Raw genomic sequence first — 19,176 nt, 5'->3', positions numbered from 1 at the left:
ACTTAGCTGGGCTAAGCCGGGGGTGGGGGTGAGGGGGTCGCTTTTCTAGTTTTCTGGGCTTTCTCAAGCTCATCGCCTTAACCCCTTAGTTTCCCTTCACCCCGCGCGTTTCTCTTGGCTAGCTCCAACCGCAAGACGTGAGGATGGGATGGCGCGTCCTCAAACTCCAGCTCCGGTACAACCACGCCCTGGCGCTGGGCACTCTCCATGAGGCTGAGAAGGCAAGAGTCCAGACCCGTGGGTTTCAGTCCCAGCTCTGGTAACAATAGTAGCCATCAGCTACGGGGAAATTGCTTATGCCAGGCACTGTCCATGCATTTCCTCATTTAACCTTTGAACAATAGTCCTATAAAGTACGCCTCAGTATTATTATCACCATCTAACAAATGAGTAAACTGAGCCTTAGAGAGTTTCAGTGAGTTGGCCAAAGCTATATCCAGTCCAGGCTGACTCCAAAGCCATTGCTAAGCCCTTTACAAAACTTATGTTCTCTCTCGGCTTCCTCACCTATCAGATAGGAGAAGGAAACTAGTGTCTCTTCAAGCTCTAGCCCTGGTCCTAAAATTCTAACTCGAGTTCCTACAGGACTCAGCTCTGATGCTCTTTCTTCTACCTGTTAATTGTTTATAGCAAACTGAGGCCAGCACTTGACCCATCTTTTATTAGCAGTAGACAGCAGGAGGCAAGGAAGTCACTCCCTCTAAGCTAGCTGGTGCTTTAGAGAAACAGCCCTGTGTGTGTATAAAACTCTCAGCCTCTTAGGACAAAATATGGACTGGAACCTCTCCCCTAACTGTCATGCCATTTAAGTTGCCCTTTTGGAACTTATGTTGCATTTCAAGAATCACCTTGATGTTCATTTAGACCCACTTTCACCTGGGCGAGTTTCTTGGGATAGAGGAAATGAGTAATTTGGCAGAGCATGAAAGATGATTCAGAAAAGACAGGTTCTGGTCTTAGCCTCACCACTCAATAGCTCTGTGACAGGTTGAAATCCTTGCTCTGATGGGTACATAGCTTCGGGCAAACCAGCTGACCTCTCTCTGCCTTAGCTTACTCATGTTAAATGCAGGTAAGGTTGCCTACCTCACAGGGCACTTGTGATCTTTAAAGGAAACATCCTGTGGAAAATCCTTATCTATTGACTGTTCTATAGCCTGTGATGAGTATTTGCCCTTATTTCTCTAAAACACAAAAAGGTGACTATGTTTCCTTACATGAACATCTAATATGTGATAGAACACCTCAGTCAGAGGGTGTTCATGAGGATTTAGTGAGGTAACATGCATGAAGATACTGTGTGTGTGAGAAAGTGTTCTCTAAATAAGTTATTATAGTTTAGGTGCAGAGTCTACCCGGGGCTCCATCTCTTTCTTTTTTTTTTTTTTTCTGTTTTTTTGGGTGTCGTGTGCAGTGGAAGCCAGAGTTTTAACCACTGGACTGCCAGGGAAGTCCCTAGACCATCTCTTTCAAAACTCTTTTCTTTAAGCCTCATTTTTCAGGATGTAGCAAAACCATTTTTGAGCACCCTGAAGGTACAGCCTTACCAAAAGGAAAGGGCCAGATGAACACTTTTCATTTGGGAGATGAAGTACTTTTCCCAAGCCAACATGCTGAAACAAACTTTTTTTTAACTCAAGTTGGCTCAATTATAATGTACCTTTCGTTTGAGTAACACACAAGATTTTGTCCTCCATGATTCGACTGTTTTTTTTATTGTTGGTGACCTCGCACTCAGAGAATTGTGTGGGCTTGTCACTGAGTTGTGTTTCTCCCTCCTCGGATGTGGATGTCAGCACTTCCCTTTGCCTTTCGGCAGGACCATTCCATTGACCTCTGCATCTGGCAGCCAAGAGCACTAACTTTTTTTTTACTTTCTTTCAACTGAGCAGCTCTTACAAATCCCGAGATTGCAGAGGACAATATATTTAATTGAAATCTTTAGTCTGAAAAATCTCTCATAATCCCCACAGAGTTAACTAAGCCCTCACATAATCATATTCAAAATAAATAGAATATGAAAATATTAATATGTAAAAGTCTGTTTCCAGATCATTGGAGTTCTGAGCATCAAAACAGATTTGGCATTAGATGAGGACAGGTTCAAATTCTGGCCTGCCACTTGCTAGGTGAGTGCCCTTGGACAAGTCAATCTGTCTTTCTAAAGCTCAGTTTCCTCATCTGAAAAATGGAAGTGGTCCTAACTGTTCTCAGAGTCTTTGTGAGAATGAGGTATCCTAAGAGGCAAATAATACCCCTGAATCTTGCTTGTTTTATGTGCTCAATGGAGATCATCTCAGCTCCTCAGGGTTGTTGTGAGATGCTATATATGAAAGTTCCTGGCACAAAAAAGCAGCTCAACAAATGCCCATGTTTTTGATTCTTTAGGCTCCACCTACTTCTTACCAACATATCACCCTATAAAATCAGCATCATTTGTTCTTTCTCCCAACAAAGTGAGTGAATATTTCCAAATGAAAGAGAGCAGCTATACTTGCAGGTTATAGAAACAGAAAAAAGCAGTGTAATATCATAGAGAGAGTGCTAAAATTAGAACCAGAGATTGAGACTGGAGTCCAATATACCCTTTCATTATCCAGCTGACTATAAAAATTCACTTAACCTCCTGTACCTCAATATTCCCATCTATAAAATGGGAATAATCATGTGAATCAATTTGATGAGGCTATTGTGAAAATCGGTGAGATCATGGAAATGGAAGTTCTTTGTCAACCATAAAGCTCTGTATACAAATATAAGATATTCATGGATTAGAATTTCTATAGCCTGATTCACAAAATTGATCCTTATGCATAAAATATCCATCCAATCACTTATTCATTCAACAGAAAGATACTGACACCAACAATGTGCTTAGCACTGTGCTGGTACTGCGGATACAGAGATAAGAAGCCATGATTCCTACCCTTTCTGGTGGACAGACAGACATGCAAAGAAGCCATTGTAATATAATGTGATACTTCTTAATAGAAGTAAATTAAAGGTACAATAATTGATGGGATAAAAGACCTTCAAGTTGACCAGAGGAGCTGGGGAAGCCTGCATAAACAGGTACCATTTGAGCTAAGAATTAAATGATACATTTGAGTGTGCCAAGCAAACATGTAGTATCTCTGGGAACAGCCGGGCAGGGACATGGTCATACGAAAGCAATGGTGTCTATGGAAAACTATAGATAAGAAGGCAACAAAGAGCAACTTCTGCTTGAAATAGCTCTATAACTGAGACCAAAATAAATCCTTAGTGCTTCCAATGTGCAGCTAAATGGCACATGTGGACCCCACCTCAAGGTCTCCGTTGCTTCTCCCCTTTCCTTTGGGGAAGAGCTCTATTTCGGATGGAATGAGCTTCAGCAAAGTAAGAGGCCAGCTCCTGCCAGCCCATCAGGCCCCTCCTCCTGTACCCTGAGCAAGCACGCTCACTTGAGTGGTTTTGACATCAATCCATTTCACTTCCTATGGGGCCAAGGGACCTGGCTCCAGCCTGCACTCGGGCCTCTCTGCGGAGCTCCAAACTAGAGCTCTTTTGCCCCACTGATACTTAATGCTGAGCAAGTGGGATTAGTCTCCTTGGGAACCAAGCCCCCCAGGGACTCAAGGGCTGAACTTGCCCCAAACCGTTTGGGAGAATTGAGGTTTCATATTGTTCTTTTACACTTGGATTTCAGGACATTACTTAGACAAAGGCCCACCTGAGAGCTGCCTCCTTTCTTGTGGGTAAATATAGCAGCAGGATCAAAAGCTGACTTACTTATTTTGTTTTCCTCTTTGTAACTTTAATCATATTCCCTGCAGGACAATCTTAGTGCTCAGGGCTGTCAGGAATGCACATTCATAAAGGGAGAAATAATTATGCATCTTTTTTTACTCTCTTTCTCTCTTCCCATACCAACTGCTTGTCATTCACTATTTTTCAAACCTCAAATAAAACAAATTAATTCCTCAGTATCACACACAATTTATAAAGTATCAATTTCATCACAAAATAATGTTGCCTTTCAAATTGTACACTCCCTAAAATGTATCTCTTGTTTTCTTTCTCATCCTTTCCTCCATCCTTCTAGTCCATGTGACATTGACAATGGCTAGTCTGGAGGATCCAAGATGGCGTCATTCACATGACTGCACCTGTGCTTACACATGCTGGCCTATCCACCAGTAGCTGGTGTAAGAGTACTCAGACTTCTTACATGGAGGCTCAGGAATCCCAGAGACAGTGTTACAATAGGCCCCATGTGACATCTGTCAGGCTTCTTATGATCTAGCTCCAGAATTCCCAGAACATCATTTTTACTACATTCTATTGGTCAAACAAATCACTAAGGCCAGTTCAAGAGGAGAGAAATTAGAATCCAGCCCTCAATGGAAGAAATTGCAAATAATTTGTTTGGTATGTCTCTTAAGTCTCTTTACATGTATATCACCCCCCACCTTTTGTTTTCTTTGCAATTGGTTTACTGAAGAAACTGGTCATTACCTTGTCATTTTCTCCCACATTCTGGATTTGGTTGATTGCATCCATCTCCCTGGTATCACTTAATATGTTTCTCTGGCCCCTGTGTTTCCTGAAAATGAGGAGTAGATATAGGGGCTTGGTCAGATTCATGTTTTTTTGTTTTTTTGTTTTTTTATGCTATAGTGCTCTCTCACACACACACACACACACACACACACTATAAAATATATGCTATAATATTTATAATGGTTTCAAATTAACAATGCCAGTATTCTCACTAATAATATAATTACTACAAAGAATCTTATTTTTTCTCCTTTTTTCCATTATTTTGTCCTCAAAACATATCCCACTAGTGATGAACAGTCCAATTACTGTTTTAAATTCACTTTAAAAAATACTCTCTGTGTGGTTATACCACAAATTCAATACACAGTTAGGTTTATTTGTATTACTTTGCTTTATATAAAATTGCTTTATAAATCTTTAATTTTGTTTTATATATTTTTTTTAATTTACATGATTTTGGGCTTCCCTGGTGGCGCAGTGGTTGAGAGTCTGCCTGCCGATGCAGGGGACACGGGTTCGTGTCCCTGTCCGGGAGGATCCCACATGCCGTGGAGCGGCTGGGCCCGTGAGCCATGGACGCTGAGCCTGTGCGTCCGGAGCCTGTGCTACGCAATGGGAGAGGCCACAACAGTGAGAGGCCCGCGTACTGCAAAAAAAAAAAAAAAAATTTACATGATTTCAAAGTCAAAACTATATCACAAGACATATTCAAAGAGAGTTAGCTTCTATTGTGGTCTCCTCCACCCAATTTTCTCCCCCCTTCCTATAGGTAATCTTTGTTGTTGTTTTGTTTTGTTTGGGTTCAGGCTTATTCTTTGTTAGAAATCATATTTTTATTATACATTTTCTTCTTCCTTGTTTTTTTTACTTAACAGCAATACATCTTCATTCATTTTTTTTTACAGTTGTGTAGTATTCCACTGAGTGGGTCTACCATAGTTTACTAAACCAGTTCTGTTATGATTAAATTACTTGGGTTTTTCTAGACCTTTTATATTACAAATAGCACTGTGATGAATAGCTTCAATGTAAAACCAAGATCTACTAACTACTGGTCTGGTGCTCCTTTCATAATATTGATGTAGTTGTGAAAATAAGGCATACACTACTTTACATTTCATTCCTTCTTTCATTTATTTAACAAACATTTATTGAACTCAGACTATGCGTCAGAAAGTGGTATGATTTTGGAGGAACATAAAGATGCATAAAGCAGAGTCCTACCTTCAGGGAATTCATGATTTGGTAGACAGTGCAGACACATATTCAGCAGAATGCAAAGCCATGTAAAATAAGGTGTAAACAAATCACTGTGAGTTCAATAGAAAGAGAAATCCACTCGGATAAAGGAAATTGGCAAGAAGACATGGATAATGTGATATTTGAATACAGCAGGAAGAGCAGAATTTCCCAAAGTACATAAAGACAAATAAACACTCGATATAGACTGCATGGAAATTTAGTTCTAATGCTTGTCCTTAGCTAAGATCTTTTCATTTTTACAAGGAGAATGTTTTAATTTACTATTTATTTATATACATTATATATTAGTTAAAATACTGATTTTTCAAATGAGTGTGGATGGCATTTTCAGTGAGTAATGAGGATTTCTGTGTTCCTGGATATGCATAGGAAAATAGTAGGAGACAACACTAACTGGGCTGGGATTATCAAATGTCTAGCCAAGAGACAATGTAAACTCTGTAGTATGTCTCTTTCTTTCCGTATCTGAGATATTGTTGGGCTTGGTTTATGCCAAAGGAAAATAAGACCTGGAGAGAAAAGATCTGGATTTAAGGTTTGGATCTACTTTTTAACTGTGTCTTGTTTATTAATTTATTCTTTTCTACTTTATTTCAGAAAGAAATATAGACCAATTATGAGAGTACATAAAATGCGATGAGATAACACAAATTAAACTGCAAACTAGTGCCCAAATTTTGGTTCCTAATACCATTCCCCAATAAAGGGAAGTAGACCTCCTTGAGAAATGGCTGATTCTAGGACTGGAGGTAGGGAATATAAAAGATGAGCCTGGAACATTTCATAGTGCCAGAAAAGTAAAGAAGTGCTCAAAACACTATGTCAAAGAGACACAGGAGCCAACTAAAAGACCTCCCAATGACCAAAATTGGAACAATTTAAGCAACAAAATAAATAATGTAATATTGGATTATGAAACAAAGAATAAAATAAATATCCATTAGTCCATACTGACGTAAACAAATGATTGAATAAATAAATAAATAAATGAGGGTAATAGATAAATCTCCCATAAAGAGGAATTCCAAATAATTTATATGAATACTCTGCTCTCAAGGAGGTGAAGCACAACTTCTCACTCTTTAAGTGTAAGTTGTGCATAGTGACCTTCTTCCAAAAACAACAGCATGGAAATAAGGGGAAAAGAGTGATTTTATAGTAAAGAAACCTGGCAAACACCACTTCAGCCAGGTGATCAAGGTTAACAATGGTGAGGTCATATTGATAATATATACCCTTGATGGGATGAGAATGGCACTTTACTAATGTGGTTTTCCCCAAAACCTATTGTTGCCACCTAACCATGAGAAAAACAAATCAGCCAAATCCCAATTGAGGGGAATTCTACAAAATGTCTGACCCGTACCCCTCAACACTGCCAAGGACACCAAAACCAAGGGAAGTCTGAGAAACTGTCACAGACAAGAGGACCCTAAGACACAGAACTGTAATGTAGTCACCTAGATGAGATCCCAAAGCAGACAAAAAGATATTAGGTAAACTAAGGATATCTAAAGTATAGACTTCGGTTAATAATGATGTACCAATGTTGGTTCCTTAGTTGCAGCAAATGTACCATAGTAATGTAAGATGCTTACAATAGGTAGGGGAACTGGGTACAGGACATATAGGAACTCTCTGTACTGTTTCTGCAATTTTTCTGTGAATTTAAAACTATTCTAAAATAAAAGACTTATTAAAAAAGAAAAAAGGTACGAGGATTTCATGAAGAAATAAAAAGGTAAAGTATTAAGTGGGCCCTGGGACCTAGAATGAGATTAAACCTTATAAATATATATTATATCCTTGAGAAATAATTGCATATTTGGCACTCATCTTCCTAAGAGCCAATGGAAAAAGTGAAATCCGGTCAGTTACCGTAATTAACACTACCCAAAACATAAAAGGAAACCAATTGCTTAGGATAAATAGAAGGATCCTTGGTTCTAGAGCCAATCAGGTATTTCTCTCAAGGGTCCTCATGAGGAGGAAAATGTAAAATGGAGTGAACAATCTTCAGAGACAACAGCTGTGGCTGATCCTTATAATAACGGCTCTAACGGATCACTGATCCCTGGGCCCAAGCCCCTTTGCGGTATGACATTGCCCCTCCTCCCATCATGAGCTGGAAATCTGTTTCTCCACACCTCTGAATCTATGCTGGAGACAGTGCACAAATTCCAAACCTTTGCAAACATGCAACATAAGAGGCTTTGCAGCTTCCACTTTCACACTCTCGCAACACTAAGATCCCATGCTATGAACGATCCCAAGAGAATCAAGGTGCCCCAGATGAGAGCTAGCACCACTGCCAGACATGCCTGTGAGACTGTTCTGCACCCTCCAAACCCAGTCAAATCATCATATAACTGAAACCACATGAGTGGTTCCAAGAAAGACCCGCAAAAGAACCACCCAGGTTGGGCTTCCCTGGTGGAGCAGTGGTTAAGAATCTGCCTGCCAATTCAGGGGACACAAGTTCAAGCCCTGGTACAGGAAGATCCCATGTGCCGCCAAGCAACTAAGTCCGTGGGCCACAACTACTGAGCCTGCGCTCTAGAGCCCGTGTGCCGCAACTACTGAGCCCACGTGCCACAGCTACTGAAACCCATGCACTTAGAGCCCATGCTCCACAACAAGAGAAGCCACTGCCATGAGAAGCCCGCGCACCACAAGGAAGAGTAGCCCCCCGCTCGCCGCAACTAGAGAAAGCCCACGTGCAGCAACGAAGACCCAACACAGCCAAAAACAAATAAATTTATTTAAAAAAAAAGAACCACTCAGGTTGCCAGCCAATACCATCATGTAAAATCATAAATTTTGGTTTTAAGGCAATACATTTTGGGATGATTTGTTATGCAAAAAGTTTGATGAGCTATTTTTTAAATAATAAACGTCACTATAGAAGAATAGCACCACACTCCAATAAATCTGCTAAAAGCAACTGAACAGAAAGCCTTCATTCTAACTGAACACCTTGGAAATATCTCTTAAGCAAGATAATCCCTGCCCTGCCCACTTCAACTGAGATAATGAATGTGAAAGCATTTTGCAATCGGAAAGCATCCTACCAATAGCCATTTGTCCAATTTTTAAAAAAAATGTTATGGGCTTTCCAGAATATTGCTAAACCAGGCCAGCAAGCGGTACATGCATAAAAACAACAAAGGATTCTCCTTACCCTAGACAATCATTAAGTCAGTGTTTTCTAAACTGTGCCCTCCTCCCCACTGCTTGTCACCAGTGATCACTCAGGTGATCCCCAGATGGCTTGGTGTTTTCAAAAGAAAAAAAGCTGAAACAATTTTGTGTACATATATATATATATATATATATATATATATATATATTTTTTTTTTTTTTTTTGTGCTATGCGGGCCTCTCACTGTTGTGGCCTCTCCTGTTGCAAGCACAGGCTCTGGACGCGCAGGCTCAGTGGCCATGGCTCACGGGCCTAGCCGCTCCGCAGCACGTGGGATCTTCCTGGACCGGGGCATGAACCTGTGTCCCCTGCATGGGCAGGCGGACTCTCAACCACTGCGCCACCAGAGAAGCCCTGTGTACATATATTTTATAAATTTTAAATTAAAAATTATGTAAGTGAGACAATGTAAACACCTAATACAGTGCTTGACATCTACTCTATGTAACATGGTAAATGGTGACTATTATTATTAATGTCAGGGTTTTTTAATATTATTATCATTATTGGTATAATAAAATAGAACATTTTTGTGGCCATAATAAATAAATAAATTATTAATAAATAAATAAGGGAGTCAACAGCACAAGAAAAGAAATCATGGCTTTCAAAGAAATCACAGTTTTTCTTTATAATCATAACCTAATGGTTGCACATGTATATCAAAGACTGCATACATTTGTTCCAGCTAAACTACATGATCAGTCAGTTAATAGATATGGTTTTTACCTCAAGTTTATGTAATTTACACATTAGAGTTTTTGTTGGTTACATTTCCATTTTATTATTAATATATTGCATCTATATCTCAAATTTATGAAAGCAGATCAATGGCTTCAAAGCAATTTTGTAGTACTAAATTAGTGAGAAAAATAGTAAAAAACATTATAAATATATATAGTAAACAAGATAAATGAAAATATAAAATATACATGCTGGCATAAACACATCTGTAAGTATAATAATTTGTATAAGCACTGCAAAAAAAGAAATAAAAAAAAAGAAGAAATTTGGAAACTAATTGATTTGAGCCACAGAACCCAGGAAAGCCTCAGTACTTGAGAAAGTAAGCGTGAGGAGAGGGAAAATAGGAGAATTGGTTGAAAGCCTGTATAAGAAGCAATTAGAATTCAAGATCCCCTCCCCCATTCCATATAGCCCCTTGGTTGAAAACAAGAATTTTATTTTCTACGGGATTGAACCAGAATGGTTCTAGCATAGGGGATTCCATGTACAATGTAGAGTGAGCAATGACACACCCTACTGAAAACAAAGGGATTAAATGAAATTCTACATTATGAATAATGAATAATGACCCTCAGCCTCATTTTCCAGTCAGTTTCTAGAATGTTTGCAGCAGGTCACATACTCCCGAGTCAGGAAATTGGAGTAGTCTTCTCTGAAGGGTTACTAGCAGAAGAGAAAAGACTGGGTGGATTTTCAATAAGCTTTTTATAATAGCTATCCAATCTTAAATATAAATTCACATCCAGCGTTCATCAAATATTTTGGCAATGCCTCCAACATGGATAATAGAGAGCCCCCCCAAAAAAATTAGGGGGAATAATCCCACAGGAAACTAACAATGCAAAGAGCAAAAGTTCCATATAAATTATAATTCAGAGATAAAATAAGATTAATGATTAAAGAGATAAGAGAAAATATTGCAAGATGAAACAAGAATTAGATGAAATTAGATGAAACAAGAATTAGATGCTACAAAAAAAAGGAAGGGAGTAAATCAAAAATAAGAAAGCACTCTTAGAAATTTGTGGTAATACATTTTTAAAAGTCAATAAAGGGATCGGAAGATAAAGTTAAGGAAATCTCCTAGGATGAATAAGAAGTCCAAGAAACGTTCAAAATTAAGCCTAGAGGAATTTCAGGGGGAAAAAAAGAGATAAAATGGAGTAGAAAATATTATCAAAGAAATAAAACATGTAAATATTGTAGGAATGAAGGATATGTATTTCCAGATTAAAAGAATTTACTAAATGCCTAGTAAACAACGATAAGATCCACACCAAAGCACATTATTATACATTTTCAGAATATTAAAGGACTCTAAAGAGAGATAAATGTGATGTACAAAAAATAAAAATAAGATAACAACATCAGACCTCTGATTAACAACACCAGAACTTGAAAAAAATGGAGCAATGCCCTTAAAAATCTGAGAAGGAATTATTTCCTAGTTAGAATTCTATACCGAATCCAATGATTCATTAAGCATGAGGATAGGATAACATTTTCAGACATACAATATCTTATGAAATTGCCTTTCAAGAAACTTTTCTCAAGGGACCACTAAATAATGTGCTCCATGAAAAACACAGAAGAAAATGGTATCCAGAAAACAGGGGATGCATCACAGGATAGAGTCAAAGAGAATCACCTGGATAGTGACAGAGAGAAGTACTACCACAGCCATATAGCAGGCTGGGTGGTGACGATCAGTTAAATTAGAACAGGAAAATGGAGAATTCCTGGAGAAGGAGGGGATGTTGCAAAGAAAAATCAGTGGAAGTGATCAATTTTCTTATTTATTTGACAGTGATGATAGGAGATAACAGATACTCTTGCTACTTTTTTAAAATTTATTTATTTAATTTATTTATTTTTGGCTGTGTCGGGTCTCTGTTGCTGTGCGCAGGCTTTCTCTAGTTGCGGTGAGCTGGGGCTACTCTTCTTTGCGGTGCGCGGGCTTCTCATGGCGGTGGCTTCTCTTGTTGCAGAGCATGGGCTCTAGGCACACGGGCTTCAGTAGTTGTGGCTCGCAGGCTCTAAAGCACAAGCTCAGTAGTTGTGGCGCACAGGCTTAGTTGCTCTGCGGCATGTGGGATCATCTCGGACCAGGGCTCGAACCCATGTCCCCTGCATTGGCAGGTGGATTCTTAACCACTGCACCACCAGGGAAGTCTCACTCTTGCTGCTTTGAATATCCTAACCTTATTCTTATTCTTACCTGACAGAGCGCACCTCTCTCTGTGGAGGCTGAAAATGACAGACAGTTGCATGTCCCCTTTAACTACAGCAGGGACATGAGAGCCAATCTCAGCCAATGAGACATTAAGAGAAATCTACTCTTGGAATTCTAGGAAAGTCCCTCCTCACGTACATATTTTTAAAAGAGATAAAAGGAGAAAAAGGAAAGAGAGAGGAAGGAATGCCCTCCCTCCTGCCTTTGTTATATATGTGATACTTGGAGCTGCAGCAGCCATCTTACAACCATGAGGATTCAAGCCTCAAAATTAAAAAATCAACATGCTAAGGTTGGCAGAGCAGAAATATGAAAAGCACCTGAATCCTCAATGATATCATAATGTCACTGAGTTAACCAACCCCAGAACTCCCTGACTCCAGACTTCTTTAAGAGTAAGATAATAAACCTATTTTTTTAGGCTACTTTTAGTTGGGTATGGTGTTACTTTGCAATCAAAAGCATTCTAAATTCTATAAGAAGGTGTTCTCCTTCTGTTAATGTGTTTAGGGAAACATAAAGTGAAATATACATAGAAAGCTAAATCCCCCCAAAATAAGGCAATTATTAACTTCAGGCAAAACAAAAAGCTGTACAAGAAATTTTAGTAAAATGTAGAGGAACTGTGAACAATATTCACATAATAATAGAATAATCATTGAAAATTTAACCAAACTGTGTTATCACTGTACTGAGATGACTGGGAAAGGGAAGAGGGGGAGTACCCCACGGGTGGAAAAGGTGTAAGTGTTCTATAAGTAATAGAGTTTTCAGGGCAAGCAATTTTTTGAGGGGTAACACTTATGAAAGGTAAGAGGGAGAGAAAGTAGAATTGGACAAGGAAAGCTTACAGACTACAATGCAGATCTGAGACCTGTGAAAGGAAAGGAAAGAGGAAGCTGAATCCAGCTGGGAGGGCCTCAGACAGTTCCATGGACCTGACAAAATTCTCTGCAAGCCCGGAGGGGACGTTTGGAGTAAAGATGACTCAGTAAAGGAGTAATACACCAGTCAGAAATGGCTAGGCCTGTGCATCACCACTTTGTCCAGTCATCGGATGGAGTCACCTCCAGAAGAGCGTGGTGGCCTCAGCTTAGAAGAGCAAGAAGTCTGAACACGTTAACACCTGAAGGCTGTCAGCTCAGTGTACTTGCAGCAGCTGGGCAATGAATACTTTCTTGAAGAGGAATCTGAGCAGTGCATCTCCATGCCTGCCACATGAGATTATTTTGAAACGTGTAGGTAAAAATAGAAAGAAAAACAAAAGTTGTAAAATGTTTAAAGTAAGAGTCAGAAATAGGGATAATGGGGGAGAAAATTCTAATACTTTTCTTTCTAAACCATGCACATACTTATTTTAATAACAAATTAAAATTTTAAACTTAAAAAGTCATTCTATAGGAGCTTTTCCACAATTACTCTATTCCAAGTAGAAACAATTACACTATGATAACACTTAACAATTACAGTATGATACTAATAAGGGCATTTGTAGCAATGTCAAGAGTATTTCTCAAGTGCCTTATCTTAGCAACATATTCAGTATCCTGAATAGCCAGGACTAATCATGTTAGAGCTGAAATATCAAGACTGCTTTATGTTGAGGATAAGGTAACAGGATTTTTAGGAATAAAACTGTGGAGAAAGCAACTTGATTACCTAAGGATTGATTTTTTTTTCTTTTTAGGTGATGGTTTTCTTCACTTATCCAAGAAATAATTAAGGCACATTATTGAAAAATATTTCAAAACTATATTAACATACTGCAATGGAGCATAAAAAAGTACTTTCTAGAGCCATATGCAGCCAGTAGTGGAGTTGGAAGTCCATTCATCTCCACCTCCCAAATTAAAATGTTCAAGCATGTTATGCTTATTAAAAGTAACATCTCATGGGATGTTAAGTTAGAAATCTCTTTTTAATTTCTTGGTCTTTATAATCGGACTGGTGGTCATAGAAAACCAGATAGACAGATAAAGAATGAGATCTTCATCTATCTATCTAAAGAATGAGATCCTAATGTGAGCAAATCCTGACACTGGTTCAGCTGCACATTGGCACCACCATGAGCCCAAACTCTTTTATCTGCTCCGTCTTCCTTAATGTGTTTGTTTTCATCCTTATGTGGGAGCCTCATGGTTGCAAAATGGCTGATCCACTTCCAGCCATCACACCCCTATTCCAAAGGGGCAAAGGGACTTTTCCTCAGGGCCTTTATGATTTTATACAGAAAGGGAATCCTTCCTCAGAAAAACATCTCATTACCCCAAACCAGATTACATGCTTATCCTTAAACGACTCAGTGACCATGGGAAGAAATTTACGATTTGTTTAGGACGATCATAATTTACCCATGGATCACGTAGGCATCTACACTTACTGAGATGGAGGGCTCTTTGCCCAACACCTAAACAGATCACTGTTCTGCTAGCAGAAAAAGGAAGAAGCATGGTTTTGGGTGTAGAATGGACAAGATGCCTTATTTGATCCAAATATCCAGAACTGTCCAAGAAAACCACCGAACATTTGCTGTCATTCCCAACAACCTATGATTGTGTGTATAACCGAGAAGGACCCTAAGAGGCAGATGCTGAAAGCCGCACCAGGTGGGAGAAGTTAACTGTATGCTGCCCACAAGCATGTAGACCCCAGACGGGTTGGAACCAGGAGGTTGATGATGCTGACTCCCCATTACCTCACCACCAGCCAATCAGAATGTCCAGCTGTTGAGCTGATGTCACCCTGCTCCTTGAACACTATAAGATTCCTCACTACCCGCTCCAGGGTGGGACACATAGCCTTGAAGGTATTAGCCCTCTGTGGCCCCCTTTGTCTGGCAAAACAATAAAAGCTGCTCTTTTCTACTTCACCCAAAGCTCTGTCTCCGCACTTTTATTCACGGGTGAACAGAGGCTGAGTTTCGGCAACAGGAGTAAGAACTTCTAATTGGTATGCATAGGGAAAAAGAAATATTGTCTAGTTGTAAAATCTGACCTATAGCTGAAGCAATCTGTTACTGATCTAGACAGAGTCATCTTGCTGAAAAACTGCATATGATTTCACTCCTCTGACTGATACAAAATATTTTTATTTTTAAAGCTGTGTTCTCATGCTATAGTCCATAATTAATTTTTTAACATTTTATTTCATTTGTCTAAAATTAGTGATCTGTATTAATGGGAGTGAGGTTTCTTTCTGAGGTGATAAAATGTTCTGGAATTAGATAGTGGTGATGGTTACACAACTTTGTGAATATACTAAAAACCATTGAACCTCACATTTTAAAGGGGTGAATTTTTATGGTATGTGAATTATATCTCAAAAACAAAAAATTAGTGGCATGCATGTGTGCTGAGTTCCCACTGAGAACTTCTCCGATATCAAAAGTTTGAGAAGGAGCCCCCCCAAAGTGATCTAGAGATGGGCACTAGCTCTCTGAAGCAATGGGGTCAGCAGTGAGGTAGTACACCTGCATTGCCTGATTTTCCAGCCAGTTTCACAGACTGTGAAGAGACCCTGATTCATGCAGGCTGTTAAAGCTGTTCTGCATAACGCTGAACAACCGAATCCCTTACCCAGCCAATGAAAGTATCAATTTGCTCTCCGAAAATCCTCTCTTCTCAGAGCACAGCACTGTTCTGCCCCTAGGGCTGCCAAGAAAATTTATGCACTATCTCACTCTCGAGGACCCCAATGTCCAGTCTGTAACTGTGGGATGTATAAGGGGTCATGGCCACACAGAGGTCAGAGGTGAGGGAAGGCTTCACACAGGCTTGAAGTCTGGGATGAAAACTGCCATGGGGGGAAGAGCAAAGAACATTTCAGGTGAGGACACAGCCAGGTCAGAATACACAGTGGTAGGAGACAGAATGTATTAGCAGAACTGTGAAATGTGTACATGGAATATGGTTTGCATAGGTGGAATTGGCAGGGGATGAGGCCATGGTCAAAGGAGAGAGACCTGAATGCCATCCTAAAAAGTTTGGGCATTATTACATAAGCAATGGGGGACTGATGAAGGGCTCTAGGCACCAAGAATGGTCAGTTCTTTATTTTAGAAAAATTATTTTATACATATATAGCATAGTATATATGTTTTTATATATAATTATTTACATATAGTGTATATATTTTAATTATATATATAGAGAGAGAGACTGAGACAGAGTATTCTGTTGAATATGGAGTATATATATATATATATATATATATATATATATGCAATGGAATACTATTAAGTAATAAAACGGTACATAGTTCACAACACAGAATATAGCCAATATTTTATAATAACTATAAATGGAGTACAAACTTTAAAAATTCTGAATCACTATATTATATACCTGTAAGTTTTATAATATTGTACAGCACCTACTCGTCAATAAAATAAATTTTTTAACTGTCTTATAGTTTTTTAGTGAAGTATAGTTAATTTACATTGTTGTATTAGTTTCAAGTGTACAGCAAAGTGATTCAGTTATACATATATATATTCTTTTTCAGATTCTTTTCCATTATAGGTTATTATAAGATATTGAGTGTAGTTTCCTATGCTATACAGTAGGTCGTTTTTGTTTATATATTTTATATAAAGTAGTATGTATATGTTAATTCCAAACTCCTAATTTATCTCCCCCTATCCTCCACTATCCCCTTTGGTAACCATAAGTTTGTTTTCTATGTCTGTGAGTTTATTTCTGTTTTGTAAATAAGTTCATTTTTATCATTATTTTACATTCCACGTATAAGCGATAATCATATGATATTTGTATTTGTCTGACTTACTTCACTTAGTACAATAATCTCTAGGTCCATCCACGTTGCTACAAATGGCATTATTTCATTCTTTTTTATAGCTGAGTAATATTCCATTTTGTATATATATATATACACCACATCTTTATCCACTCATCTGTTGATGGACATTTAGGTTGCTTCCATGTCTCGGCTATTGTAAATAGTGCTGCTATGAATAAATAAAACTTTTTAATTAAAAAAATAAAAAATTACAAGCTACTGATGCAACAAGATGGATGAATCTCAAAAACATTATGTTGGACCCAATAAGCCAGCTGTAAAGGTATGCATATGGTATGATTCCATTTATATGAAATTGTAGAACAGGAAAACTAATTTATGGTGCTGGAAATCAGAACAGTGGCTGCCTGTGGGGGAAGGGATTGCCTGAAGGGGGGCACAAGGGATCTTTCTGTGGTGACAGAAACGTATATCTTCATTGAGGTGTTGTTTACATGGATGTGTGTGTGTCTGTCAAAACTCATGGAACTGTACACTTAAGATGTGTCAAGTCTGTGTCTGTAAATTATACATAAAAAAACAAAAAGAAATCTCACTTAGGTGTGAGAATGAAGGATGGATTGGCAGAGAGCAAGGCTGAAGAAGATGGACCTGCTTTTCCATCGCCTTCTGTCATTACAGTTCATTCAGCGCCTGCTCAGTCACCCGGCCAGTCTGCAGCAGGCCCATACAGAGGAGTACAGGATGGAGCTGAAGGGCTTGATTTCCAAAGAGCAATTGTGCCCCCTCCTTTCCCTGGAAATGAGGAAAATCACAACAGACCCTCCAGGCGGAATCTTCTTTTGTTCGGATTTCATTCAAATACCTGATATCTTACTCCTCTTGAATCAATGTGGACCAGTTCTATCAGAGCAGAGCAGAAGGCTGCTCTGAGCCCAAGAAAATGTTTACACCAAAATGTGACAAGTGCAGGCACCAGGGAGACCCAGGGCCTCAGGGAGGCTGGGTAACTTGAGCAGCCCCCAGTCCAATATCCGGTGTGCCAGACAGAAATGCTTAAAGACCTAGATCCTATTATATGAGGTTGAATTCATTCAATTAGACAGCTTAAGCAGCTCCGATCAGCCGCAGGAACACTTCTCTGAGGAGTGCTAAAACAATGGCCCGGGGGGCAGCTGAAGTTTGCTTTCTCTTGTGTGAGGCCAGCTGGAGTTGCCAAGCACATGGCCACGCTGGGGAGGGCCAATAGCACATAATTGCATTAAACCTGCCTGTTCTTTCCAGAAAGCACTTCCTGACCGCATGGAGTAGGAAATGAGTTAAGGGGGAGCTTTGGAGTCTTAGGACACCACACCTATCTTTCAATCCCCCTCCCCCAGCCCTTCAAGATCACTTTTATAGAAAGAGAATCTAGATTTAGACTGCCCTGCCTAGGGCTAGTTTTGCTATATTATGTTTGGTCGTTCCTCATTACTACAAAAGTGGCTTTTGTTGGCCATAGCATTTGGGGCAGCAGAAAATAGATTAGAATAGATTTCTATAAGGTAGAACTAGGGTGTCACTAATTCCATTGCACTTTCTGAAGATCCTAGTCTGCCTGCAAAATCCACATTCAATGTTAACCTCTCTCTCAAAAAGCCCTTCCACGTCTCTGTTACCAACTCAGGTTGTCATATCTCCCTCCCTCATGCTTCCCTGATACTTTACTTTACCTTTATCTCTTCTATGGGACTTCTTTATTCATCTGTCCATCCACTCATCAAGCATTTATTGAGCTCTCACCTTACACTGGAATCAGTCCTGGGTACGTTCACATAATATTCATTTAATCCTCACAGTAACCCTTTCAGCTAGTTAATATCGTCCCCCTTTCACTGACGACGCCTAAACTCACAGAGCTTAGGCAGCTTGCTGAAGGTCTAACAGCTGGTGCTGACAGTGTTTAGCTTCAAATCTAAATTTCCTATCCCCAAACTCAGACTTCCATGAATCACCTATTTGTGTACTTGTCTGTCTCTGTCATTTGATAAATATCTAATGGGACCTACTATGTGCTAGGCACCATCCTAAGTACCAGGGATACATACATAAGTCCTGGTCCTGAGAAGACAGACATGTTCCCAAGGATCTCTTTGAGTCTGACAGTCATGTCATTTATTTATTCAATAGGCAGACATTTGAGGAGCATCTGCTGTATCCTAGAGACACCATGCTCTGGGCCTGGAGAAATGGCACAGACATGCTGCTGTCCTCAGGAGGCACAAGCAGATCATCACTGGAGCACACAAGAGGGTGTGATTTGCTGTGTATGGCAAGTTTGGAGAAGGTTTCATAGAGAAGCCATTGAGTTGGACCATACAGTTTAAGGAGAGTTTTGATAGATTTTTTTTTTTTTCAAAAACAGGGTAAGGCATCCTAGAGAGAAGTC

This window comes from Phocoena sinus, chromosome 8, assembly GCF_008692025.1.
Source record: "Phocoena sinus isolate mPhoSin1 chromosome 8, mPhoSin1.pri, whole genome shotgun sequence".
Classification (NCBI taxonomy): Eukaryota; Metazoa; Chordata; class Mammalia; order Artiodactyla; family Phocoenidae; genus Phocoena; species Phocoena sinus.
The sequence above is the reverse complement of the archived record's forward strand: the minus strand, read 5'-3'. Positions refer to the sequence as shown.